Below are 12,868 nucleotides of genomic sequence, written 5' to 3'. Positions count from 1 at the left end.
TGCCTCACTGGAACCAGGCATGGTGTCGAATAATGAAGCCCTGGCTATGGGCTTGATGACTTGAATTTTAATTAGTGGCTTTGGGCACCTTATGGTGCCGTCATGGTAGATTGGGCATGTTGAGGGAGGGTGTTGTAGAGGATGTTTTGCATGCAGCCACAATCCTTAATGAAAGGGAAAAAGATTGCATTGTATATCTTGGGATTGGGTTCTCAGTTCAAGATCCCTGCCTGATGGTAATAGCTTTCAGTGGTTAATGCGATGCTTTGTAGGATAATGCTTTGAGTCCCTTTGGTAATGTGGGTAGTTTGTCTACCACCCAGAGGCTTTAGTTAAATCATGGTGAAGTCACTACTGGGATTCTGGTGAGGGGACAAGCAATCCTTGTTGGCTGACAGCTCCTCTGGGTGGCTCTTAACCCCTGTACTGCACAAGTGTTTCATCTTTAACACTTGATGTTAAGTTGTCAATCTCGCCTTCATTCTTGCTGGATGGGTTCAGAGCCGATCCTCGGCTCCGACTCGGCACTTGCTAAGCTCGAGAGTCACTTTTACCAGCTTGAGGCAGCCCCATATCCCATGATGCAAGGCGGTAAATACCCAGATCTCGTTTGCCGCTTCGCTGATGAGGTACTCCTTTTACCAGCTCTTGGTAAGTAATTTGTTATACAAATTTTAGTCACCCCATTCCTAATTTTTCTCTCACTTATTAGATTTTGTCACTTTTAGTTAGTTGTAGGGTCTTTAGCTCTAGTTTTACTGTTTCCCTAGTTGTTTTATTTAGTCGGGCCTTCAATCCCCTCCCATCCCTTCCTGTCAGGGTGTGTGTGTGGGTTTGTTTTTTCCCCATTTAAGTTAAATTTTTCTGAATCTGGGTCTGTGTGTGTTGTGTGGATATCACTATGTCCAAAGAACAGAGGGTCTCAGGCTTCAAGAAGTGTGACTCGTGCTGTCAGAAGATGTCTCTGACAGACGGTCACACTTCTTGTATCTACTGCCTGGGACCTCTCCACCTGCAGGACTCCTGTGCTATTTGTCACTCTTTCAGCCAGAGAGTCCTGCAGGAAAGGAGAAATAAATTAATATTGAGAGGACTTCTTAAACCGGAGGGCTCCCCGTTTAAGTCTTCGGGCAAGCCCTCTAAGACTTCCAAGGCCCAGGCTTCTGCTACTAAGCCTTCGGCCCTGGCTCCGACTCCTTTGGAGTCGAGATCGGCTCTGGCTGGAGCCTATCTTATCTTGACTAAATCTTCGGCACTGATGGCTATCGGTGCCGATACTTTAACTGCCACATTGGTGTCTGCTCCGACCGGCTCAGACCACCATGTGGCTAAGGCTTCAGTGTCGGCGCCGACCGGTTCCGATACCATTATTTCCTTGGCCGATACAAATTTGACCAGGCTTGGAGCCGATAAGTTGTCGGCTCCGTCTGGAACCGAGGGTTCTTCGGCTCCGATGGTTCCATCGAGGAAGCGGTCCAGGTCTCCCTCTTTGGAGCCGATACTGTCGGCTCCGACCTCTCCTCTTCTTTCGGAGCGGAGCCATCAGAGCCGATCATCAAGGTCTTCCAGGCTCTCAGACCATGATTTAGAGAGAGTGGTAAGCAGATTGTTAAAATCACAGGCACTAGCCCAAATGCTTCATAGTCCGTCTCAACAGACTACTTCAAGTTCCTCCTTCGACTCTCCTCCAGAGCTCGGAGCCGGAGTCTATGGGAATAGTCACTGCTACGGCTGCGTGGCAGATACCACCCCTTTCTGCTCCTTCAGCTTCTACTCTTATCTCCTCCTAGAGACCTTCCTTGGAGGGATCCAGTGGTCTGTCTTCCCTGGTCTGCTCCGAGGGGGTGAGTGGCATTGGACCCTTGTCCAACCCCGCTCTTCCCCTCGGGGCTTCGGCCTTGGTGAGCTCGGCCCCGACATCTGCCTCGGAGCCCTCCCTTTCGGTGGGCCCGGGAGTCCCTGTTTCTTCGGAGCGGGGTCTCTCTGATCTCCCTGGGAGGGGAGCCTTTGAGGCGATGAGGAGTGTGCTGGCCCCTGGGCTCAGTCAGCAGTCTATCCCCTTAGCTCCTCCCTCTATGGTGCCTGTAGATGTCTCTTCCCACTCTCTTGCTCCCGGACCGAGAGATCCACCGCCTCAGGTTTCCCCACTGGGAAGAACCCCCTCTTCCGAGGATTCTCCTGATCAGTCAGGAGATCCTCCGCGTAAGAGGACTTAAGAGGAAGCACTTGGACTCCCCTGAGTCTACTACTTCAGATACCGACTTAGATGAGTCGGAGGGGTCCCCAAGACCCCCCTCTGAGGATCTCTTTTTCAGACATCTTAGAACTCCTTAAACAGAGGGGAAACTGGCCCTCCATTAATCCCTCCGAGGATGAGTCGGTATACCTAGAGGCGTTTGGATCTCGACCCTCCACCTCCTGGGTGTCTCCGCCTTTCGACCCCCTCATGGAGGTGATAGCTTGGAAGGCATGGGCATCTCCTGATTCCGTAGAACCAGTTCCCTGGAGGCCTTCTAAATTTATAACAGCCCCTTCCGAGAAACTTTTTCTTACAAAAGGTGTCCCTGTTGATGCCATGGTGGTGGCAGCCGCCACCAAGAAGGAACTCGCAGATCCTTCCGTACCAGTCCATCCTCCTAACAAGGATTCTAGGACCATGGACAGGTATGGGAAGCGGATGTTCTCCTCAGCGACCTTTGCCATGCGTTCGCTGAATTACTTATGTCACTTCACCAGACTTCAAAGGGACATCCTTAAAGAATTAGGTGAAGTAGTACAGGATCCTACAGCTGCAGGGGCTCGAGACAAGATTGCTACTCAGCTAGGAATCCTTAACTCCATAACCAACTCCTCCATGCGGCTGATTTCGTATGCAGCAGATGGAGCGAGTAGAGCTGCAGGGACAGGAGTGGCTCTCAGATGTCAGTCCTGGATGCGGCTCTGTAATTTTGCAGATCCTTTTAAGGCGTCCTTCACAAACTCTCCCTTCGATGGGTCAACATTGTTTGGTCCTCAGGTGAAGGATACGTTGACCAGGTGTGAGCAAGACGGCAAGACTCTTTCTGCCGTAGGAGTCCGTTTTTCTACCCCTTCTAGGCCTTACCCTAAAGGACAGAAGGGGGGGAAAGATGTGGTTCCGTAAATCCCAGGGAGTCACGCCGGACACACGTGGTCAGTTTACCCCTAGAGGTAGAGGGGGTAATAATAATAGACGCCACCCTAGGGGCAGAGGGGGTCCGCAGAACCAGGGCAGCAGAGAGCCTCTCTCTGACCAGCCCTTCCAGCATCCCTGAGGTGTTGCCCGACTGTCCATCCTTGGAGGCAGTCGGGGGAAGATTATCGCTGTACCCAGAAGCCTGGCTTTCCCTTTCACAAGACAAATGGGTACAGTCGATTATATCCGAGGGTTACAAGATTCCTTTCGAGGAAAGTCCCTTCACTCACAAAAATTCCCTTCCAGATGTTCCACCCGGTCTAAGGGAAATTGCAAAATTAGAAGTATCAAAGCTTCTACAAAAAAGAGCCATTCAGCCAGTTCCAACAGACCATTCAGAGCCCGGAATCTACTCAAGGTTCTTTTTGGTTCCCAAAAAGACAGGAGATTGGAGACCAATATTGGACCTCAGCAGACTCAACAAGTCTGTGAAAAAGACAAGATTTCGGATGGTCACACTTCAATCGATTTTACCCTTCTTGGGCAAAGACAACTGGATGTGCTCAGTAGACCTTCAGAATGCGTACTATCACATAAAAATCCACAGACGCTCCAGAAGGTTTCTCCGCTTCCGGCTGGGGTCCAGTCATTTTCAATTCAGAGCCCTGCCCTTTGGTCTCACTACAGCCCCCAGAGTGTTCACCAAATGCATGGCAGTGGTCACGGCTCACCTGAGACGTCAAGGATTCCAGGTGTTTCCGTATCTCGACGACTGGCTCCTCTCAGCCACCACCAGGCATCAACTTCTCCAAGCCAGAGATTACACCCTAGATCTCTGCACTCAATTAGGAATTTCGATCAACTACGAAAAATCCTCCTTATTGCCCTGCCAGTCTATTACTTTTATAGGCACAAATTTAGACACTGTTCGGATGTCAGCAAACCTCACAAGCCAGAGAATCCTAGATATCCAAAACCATGTGTGGATCATCCTTGCCAGCAGAAAGGTGCAAGCGAGACTGGTCCTAAAAGTATTGGGCCTCATGGCAGCTGCCATTACTCTTCTTCCTTTGGCCCACTTTTACATGCATCTCCTTCAATGGATGTTGTTCACCCAATGGTCCTACCAACAACTTCCCATGCGTCACCAAATTCTGGTGACACAAACTTGCAAAAACCACCTATCCTGGTGGATTTCTTCTCCCCAGGTTCATCAGGGCAGACCCTTTGTTTCCCCGGCCCCGGTAGCCACAGTCACTACGGACGCCGCCCTGATCGGGTGGGGGGGGTCATTATCAGGGCAGGATGGTTCATGGGACGTGGCAACCGTTCGAATACCACCTGCACATAAATGTCCTAGAGATGAGAGCAGTGCTTTTAACGTTGCAAGCCCTCAACGACTTTCTTCCCTTGGGAACAATTGCAGTTCACATGGACAACATGTCCGTAGTGTGGTACATCAACAAGCAGGGTGGAACCAAGTCCCTACCCCTTGTGTCGAGAGGCTCTCAGACTTTGGCAATGGGCGATCTCCTCTCATCGGTTTCTGGTAGCAACACATATCCCTGGGAAAACCAACATTTTAGCGGACAGATTGAGCAGAGCTATACTCATGCCTCACGTGTGGTCTCTCAAACAATCCATAGTGGAGGAGATTTTTCAGAAGTGGGGCCGCCCATGTTGCGATCTTTTTGCTACTCCCCAAAACAGCAAATGCCCAGCCTTCTTCTCTCTCTTCCCACTTCCGGGCCATTCCCCCAGAGACGCTCTTACCCAAGATTGGCCCCAGGGACTTCTTTATGCCTTTCCTCCCTTTCCATTGATACCACAGGTACTCCAGAAAGCTACTGTTTTGAGAGCCAAAATGATTCTCATTGCCCTGTATTGGCCTCAACAAATTTGGTTTCCGTTCCGCCATAGTCATCTTTTAGTGCAGCCGTGGCATCTGGACCCAGTGCCAGATCTTCTGATCCACCAATCGGGTCAGCTGCATCGGTCCATTCCTTCTCTCAACCTCACAGCTTGGTTGCTCCACTTCCTTCCTTAGCCAGGCTTCCTATGATCTCTAACCCTGTTAGGGATATCATAGTGGCTTCCCTTAAATCCTCTACTAGAAGGATTTACACTAGCAAGTGGAAACGCTTCTCCCTTTGGGCGAAATCAAGGAGCATAGATCCCTTTACTGCCCCTGTTCATGCAGTTTTGGATTTTCTAGCGGAAATCTTTCACTCGGGTTCTTCATCCTCCACGGTCAAAGTTCAGTTGGCTGCGATCTCGAACTTTCATGTCGGGTTTGCAGATCACAACATTATGTCCCACAAGCTTTGTAGAGCTTTTGTGAAAGGAGTTTTTCTCCTCAAACCTCCTGTCAGGAGTCCTCCTCCTCAGTGGGACCTAAATCTAGTGCTGACATCCTTAATTCTTCCTCCCTTTGAGCCCAGCTGCTTCATGCTCACTAAAGTTTCTTTCGTGGAAGACACTCTTCCTTGTCGCTATTACCTCTGCTAGGAGAGTGTCAGAACTTCATGCCCTCTCTATTCGTCCCCCATACTTGGTCTTCCACAAGGACAGAGTATCCTTGAGAACTAATCCATCCTTTTTGCCCAAGGTTGCTTCAAAAACAAATTTAAACCAATCTATTGATCTCCCTGTATTTTTTCCTAATTATTCCAACAGATCGGAACAAAAATTACATTATCTTGATGTTCACCGCCAACTAAGATATTATTTGGACAGAACAAAACAATTCAGAAAGTCTGATCAGCTCTTTCTTTCTTATGCTGAAAATAAGAAAGGTCTCCCTGTTTCCAAAGTGACATTGTCTAGATGGCTATCTTCCACTATTTCTGAAATTTATCAACTTAGGGGCAAACAGCTGTGCTCAAAACCAAAGGCACATTCCACTAGAGGCTTAGCCACTTCTACAGCCTTTCAGGCTAGGCTACCCTTAGATACTATTTGTGCAGCAGCCACTTGGGCCACTCCTTATACCTTTGTTTCTCATTATAAATTGGATTTGGCCTCCAGGGATAGAGCCAGTTTTGGTTCCACGGTTCTCAAGAGTCTGTTCCATTGAGCCACCCAGGATAGAGGTGCTAGGGACGCAGTCCCATCCAGCAAGAATGAAGGCGAGATTGACAACTTAACATTTAGAAGTTATGTACCTACCATAACGTTCCATGTTAGTTGTCTTCTCTCGCCTTCTTTCTTCGACCTCCCTCCTGCCCCTTGCCTGGACAGACCTTGATCTCCCTTGGCTCTGGAAGATTTTGTTTCTTTGGGCACCAGTTAGTTCTAGTTTTAGTTATCTGGTTTCCCCTTACAGCCTTTTTAGGCTTATTGCTCTTCTTTCCTTATTGGAAAGTTTTTATGCTAGGTAGTTTTCCCTCTAGGTACCAAATGAGATCTGGGTATTTACCACCTTGCATCATGGGATATGGGGCTGCCTCGAGCTGGTAAAAAGTGACTCTCGAGCTTAGCAAGTGCCGAGTCGGAGCCGAGGATCGGCTCCGAACCCATCCAGCAAGAAAGAAGGCGAGAGAAGACAACTAACATGGAACGTTATGGTAGGTACATAACATCTAATTTTGTGCTTTTCCTTGTATGCTGTCTAGCCCCTGTTGCGACTGTGCCAATTCATTTTGTATCACCAGAGTAAGAGCCAGTTGTGATGTGGCCAAGATCCTGACAAATGAGAGCAACAGCTTTCTGTCCCCTTACCCCCTGCCCTGCTGGGCTGTGTGCATTTGCTGACCTGAGAAGTCTGGTTTTCCTTTCCCTGTGAGTGTGGATGTGTCGGACTTAAACTCGTAGCTCGAAATCTGTTATTTGCCTCTCCTTTCTGTTGCTAGCACTGTAGTGCACTGAACTGCCTTTGTATTTTTTGGGTGATGAACTTGCAGTCTGCACAGATTTTAAACATTTTTTTGTCAGTTGCAGCTCCAGAGTTTCTGGCTAATTCTGGGTGGTATTTGCCGTATGTGGAGCTTTCATCTGTGTATTTTTTGAAACACTTACTGAATTATCACTTGTGACATGGGCAAACATGTGTTTATATAAAAATAAATACATTGTATTCAGTTTACATTTGCAAACATTATACTTCACATATATTATCGTATAATCTAAGCAACATTACATAAATTATACAATTTGTGTCGTCTCTTAAACCTTATTCCTCCTCCATAACATTTTTCTGCATGTATTGTTCCAACACTTTCTATTTTTTTTCTATGGAATTTACTTCTACCCTTTTTTAAAGATCCCATTTCCTGTTTTGTTTGTTACAGTATTTACTAGTTCAAGTGTAGATGGTTTAAATTTTGATTGCCGTTTTCTAGTAATTGCTATTTTGACGTCAACCCCGAATTAAACTTAAGACATTACTGTGTCTATGCAGTTCAGATCCTGTATCCCAGCTTAAAAAAAAAATTACCTCAGTTAAGCTCGCTGTACTCTGAAGGGAACTTTTAAAGTCCTTACACTCCCAAAACATAGTCTCTGTCACCTGTTTCTTTCCTATCACACCAACATTTGCCATCTACATGAGGAAAAATTATTTGGCGTCTGCTTGGAGTATAAAAGAATTTATGCAAACACTTCCAGGCAAAAATCTTCAAGATTTTTTATTTTTGCATATTTGGGAACCATTCATATGTCCTTCCTATTGTTTTTGTGTATTGCATATCTAATCTCTCTTCCCTGTCTTTTCTGACTTTTTCTGATCTATTCCCATAGTTATTGTGCAGTATTTTGCACACCTTACTAATTATACATTTCACAGCAGCTTCTGTTCTAGATTGTTAAAAACTCAAGCAGTGCAGGGCTTTTATTTAGGATTCCGCAGTCCCTTTATTGTGTTTGTACTCTATCAATCCTTGATAGGGAAGGTAGTCACTAGCCTGCAATCCAGATGTCTTCTTGGCCTTTCCCATTCTGTTGCCTTTCCTTCTCTAATTATTTGTTCCCAATACATTGGTACCATTGCACATCTCTTCCAGTAAATTCCATTCCCCTCTTGTTTATTTTCTGTGCCCCTAATTGCAGTCCTCCCCATCAGCAGACACCTTTCCCCATTTACATGTTGGCTTAGATGTTCTTCGTATTTCACTGTTGCAGTCATCACATTTGTGTTATCTGCCTGCAGGTAGCCTCAGCCGGCCTGAATATACCAGAGTCTTCGGATTTCTTCGTCTGATGCTGTTGCTTCTTCCTTGACGTCAGGTTGTCAGGGGTATAAAACATGCAGCCGACACCATTACATCAGTCTTTCTTGCCATGTGGTGCCCGAAGCAGAAGCAGTTCGCAAGTGCCGGTTGGCCGACTCCTGAAATTTTCATTTTCGCATTTCAGACCTGATCTTTTTTCTTGCTCTAACAGATGTCAGTAAAAGTTAACAATTGTCTTACTTGTGGAAAGTAGATACCTCTTGGAGATTTTCATTCTTACTGCATCCCCTGTTTAGGCCCAGACCACAACATCCCTCGTTGTTTTTTTTTGCCTTGTTAAACGCCTGAACTATTAGTCATTGGGCTATTTTTGCAGCCAATTACTTGCGTGTACTCTATTTGTGTACTCCAAAATGGCTTCGTTAAGCCATCCAACTACCGATCTTCCGAAAAAACGTAAGGATAGACAGACAGCATATGTCCAAAACTGCTGATGATGCTTCCGTTAAGCTAGCTGCCAGTCCGTCGATAATCAGTGAGGTGCTTTCGCAGCCCCTGATATCCACTACTTCAGATTCGAAGGCCTCTACTGAGATCCATGCCATGAAATGCTTCGACTATGGAACCTGTGGATGTCTCTACCTTGGATGGGTCCGGAGCCACTGTGCAGGCACCGGCTTCTGAGGGTGTATTCAGGCCTACAAGCATTCATATTGAACCGACACAATCATTTTCATCCAGGCCAAAAACTCGCACTACACCTAGAAAACAGACTACCAAATAGGCTCATGCCCATATGCCTCAAAAACAAATGCTTAGAATGGCTGAAGACCTATTACCTTAATTAGGGGAAGCCAGCCTTCCCCCTCTGAGACGTTGAACTTATTTTCTTTCTGATTCTTCTGATCAAGAATCTGATATTTCTGCTCCTTCTGATTACCAGGATTTGCCCTTATCTACTTCTGAGGATTCTGATGCAGAGGATTCCATTCCCTCTGCTTCCCCTCCAGAAGATTTTTCTTTCAGTGAAACCTTGCATACTGTTAGGGAGCATTTCTGCTGGGAAAGCCAGGATTACTCTGAGTCCAAAAAGAGACTTATGGAATTCTTACTCCTTCAGCACAGGCCTTTAGCTATCCCTCCTGTTCTGGACATTTGGAAGATGCTTTCTTGGAACCTAGCCTTACCCCAGACACTTTACCTCCAGCTCCCAGAAAACCTGACCGGTACTACAGAGTCAACACTTCTGCTACTTTGGCCATTAAGGTATTAAATTGTCAGTTTCATATGTTGAAGTATCAGCAGCATATTATGGGACTACTTAGACAGAAAATTATGTTGATTCCTGACTCTGCTGAACACAAAAAAATTGCAAGATTTAGTGCATTCTGCAGAACAAGTTGGTAAACATATTTTGCAGTGTGGTTTTGACACTTTAGAAGCAACTTGCAGGGCTGCTGTCACTGGGTCTGTACTTCGAAGGCATGCTTGGCTTAAGGAACAAAACTTGCCAGATCTTGTTAAAGCTAAATTATTGGATGCTCCCTTAAACCAAGACCGCCTTTTTGGCAACAAAGCTGAAGTCCCCAAAGGATGGAGGAAAAAGCTAAATCTATGCAAACTATTAAAAGATTTCCTACAAGTACAGCCTCTCAGATTCAGTAGGCATTGGCCTTCAAAGAACTGGTCCTTTCCAGTCTCTTCCAGGCCTTCTCAGTCCAAACCCAGGAACAGCAGACCACCTAGGCTACAGTCTCAGACTACACACATCTAAGCATGTGGTGGGCTCCCACTTTCAAAGCAGGGAGTAGTAAGCCACCCCCCCCCATACGGAAAAATGGCACAATGACTTAACCTTAAACCTTCCAAGCCCTGCTCAACTACTTGCTCCCTTAGGAGGAAAGCTTGCCCTACATGCAAAAAAACTGGGAACTCCTTACGCAGGACAAATGGGTTTTGAACTCCGTTTCCCAAGGATACAGATTCCACTTCCACACACTACCAACCCCAAATGATTGGCCAGACCTGCCCCCAAATCAGTGGGCAGAGGCCCAACAGCAGGTCTTCAGTATCAAGGCTGTTCAACCTTTCCCAGCAGAACAAAGGGGGCAAGGTTTTTATTCAAGACTTTTTCTGGTACCCAGAAAAGACAACTCTTGACATCCTATCCTGGACCTCTCTGTTTTCAACACCTTTCTGGTGGTTCCCTAATTCAAAATGCTAACTCTAACAGCTTCTTCCTATGCTAGCCAAGAATGCCTGGCTGGCGACCCTAGTGTCTAGCTCCAGCCATTGCATTTTGCAGGCAGAAAAATATTCAAATTTACTCATACTTGGACGATTGCCTGATTCAGGCAGAAAGCCAGGAATTGCTATTACAACACCTGGCATTCGTAAAGCAACTTCTAACCTTGCTGGGGAACACAATCATTGAAAAGAAATCCCACCTAATACCCTGCCAACAGATTGTATTCCTGTGAGCAAGCTTGAACACAACTTCCCAGATGGCATTCCTCACTCCAGAGAAACAAGTTTGACCACCTACTTCAAACTATTGGCCACAAGACCCCAGCTATCTGCAAGGAAAATATTGCAAACTCTGGGGTTCATGGCCTCTTGCATTCTACTAATTCCATATGCAAGACTGCGTATGAGGAAACTCCAATGGTATCTAAAATGCCTATGGTGTCAACATTCGCAGGACCTGGAAACAACGATTTCTATCATTCCGTGCATAAAGACAGAGTTCCTCTGGTGGGCAGAGGCCTACTACCACAAGGGACTCCCTTTCACTCTACCCCCTGCCGGACAAACCCTAACAGACGCATCAGAATATGCATGGGGGGCTCGCATGGCAGGGCAGTGCATTCAGGGCAAATGGAACCAGAGACAGATGCACCTGCATATCAATCAAAAAGAAATGTTAGCTGTATAAAATGCTCTGACAGCCTTCAAAGGCCGTATTCTTCCAGGATAACAATTGGTAGTCAAACACCACCACATTTATGTGGTACATAAACAAGCAGGGAGGAACCCACTCGTACCCTCTCTGCAGAGTAGCCATGAGCTCTGTAGGGCATAGCCTTGAACTACCAAGTACACCAACAAGCACAATTCCTGCCAGACAAACTAAATTCACTGGCAGACAACTTAAGCTGAAATCCCATGAGTCCACACGAATGGAAACTAGAACTGAAAATATTCAACCTCCTGAGGCGCAAAAGTTTGGACTCCAGAGGTAGATCTGTTTGCCTCCCCTCAGAATTACCAAGTGAAAAATTTCTGCACAAGAACTCCCCACAGTCTAGCTTGAAAAGCGGATGCCCTGTCCTTTACCTGGGAAAGCCTCTCTGTTTATGCCTTTCCCCCTTTGCCTCTCCTGTCGAAGGTTCTACTAAAGATCAAACAGGACAAGCCAAGGACAATACTGATTGCACCAGACTGGTCACACCAGCACTGGTACCCTCTCTTGCGCAGTATGACACTGCTACAACCATGGCACCTGCCTCAGATCCCTTCCCTGCTGTCCCAGCAGGTGGGCCAGATTCTGCCCCCTCAGCTTCAAACCCTGAACCTTGCAGCCTGGCTAGTTCCTTGAGCTTTCTTCTAGCATCCCTCATTAAGCAGGTACTGGGTGACATTCTGGAGGGAAGTAGGCCTAGTAGTAGAAAATCCTATGCTGAAAAGTGGAAAAGATACTGTTCCTGGAGCCAATCTCAGGGGACGGGCCCAACGATGCCAGGCTTACCTCATATTCTACAGTACTTAACAGAAATGCCCCACAAGGGCCCATCCTTCTCGTCAATTAAAATTCATGCCTCTGCCATTTCAGCACATTATAATACTGAACCCACCCCTCTTCTTTCACCCCTTGCTAAAGCAGTTCCTTAGAGGGGCCAAAAATTTAAGACCCTCCCCAGGAGAGCTTCCACTCCAGCCTGGGACCTTAACTTTGTATTGGAACCCCCCTCCCTGGAGCTAGATGGTACAGCAGAATTGAAATTCCTTTCCTGGAAAACAGCCTTCTTTCTAGCCATCACTTCAGCAAGAAGAGTGTCTGAATTACTGGCCCTCATGGCAGTGGAACCCTTCTTTATCTTCCATGCAGAGAGGATTTCCCTCAGAACTAATCCTTCCTTTATGCCCAAGGTGATGTCTACTTTGGCCTTAAATTTGCCTACTTTTTTCCCTAATCCACAAAACAAAGGGGAACGAATACTGCACTCTGGACGTGCATCGACAACTTAGGCTTAGTCCTGTCCAAATAGAATCCATCAAAATTTGAACAGCTGCTAGTTAGTTTTGCTGCAGGGCAGAGGGGAAGGCCATTTCAAAGCAAACCATTTCCAAATGGGATAGCCCATTGCATTCATTTCTGCTACAAGCACCATGGAAAACCTACCCCACAGGGGATAAGATCACATTCCACCAGGGCTGCATCTACCTCTGCGGCATTTCTCAGAAGAGTCCCTGCCAGGGACATTCTAGAAGCTGCTACCTGGAGGCTCTGTACATAGCTTCAAGCATTACCACATACCTATCTTTT

General features: G+C 46.6%; 1 protein-coding gene across 1 annotated transcript in view; it reads left to right on the top strand.

The window, feature by feature from the left end:
* Positions 1 to 12,868, top strand: part of DYNC1H1 (dynein cytoplasmic 1 heavy chain 1) — a 3,754,902-nt gene that overhangs the window by 972,481 nt on the left and 2,769,553 nt on the right. The gene's annotated exons all lie outside the window — the stretch shown is intronic.

The sequence above is a fragment of the Protopterus annectens genome, chromosome 6.part0 (assembly GCF_019279795.1).
Source record: "Protopterus annectens isolate FY-2018-M chromosome 6.part0, PAN1.0, whole genome shotgun sequence".
Classification (NCBI taxonomy): Eukaryota; Metazoa; Chordata; order Ceratodontiformes; family Protopteridae; genus Protopterus; species Protopterus annectens.
This window is presented reverse-complemented; position numbering and strand designations above follow the sequence as displayed.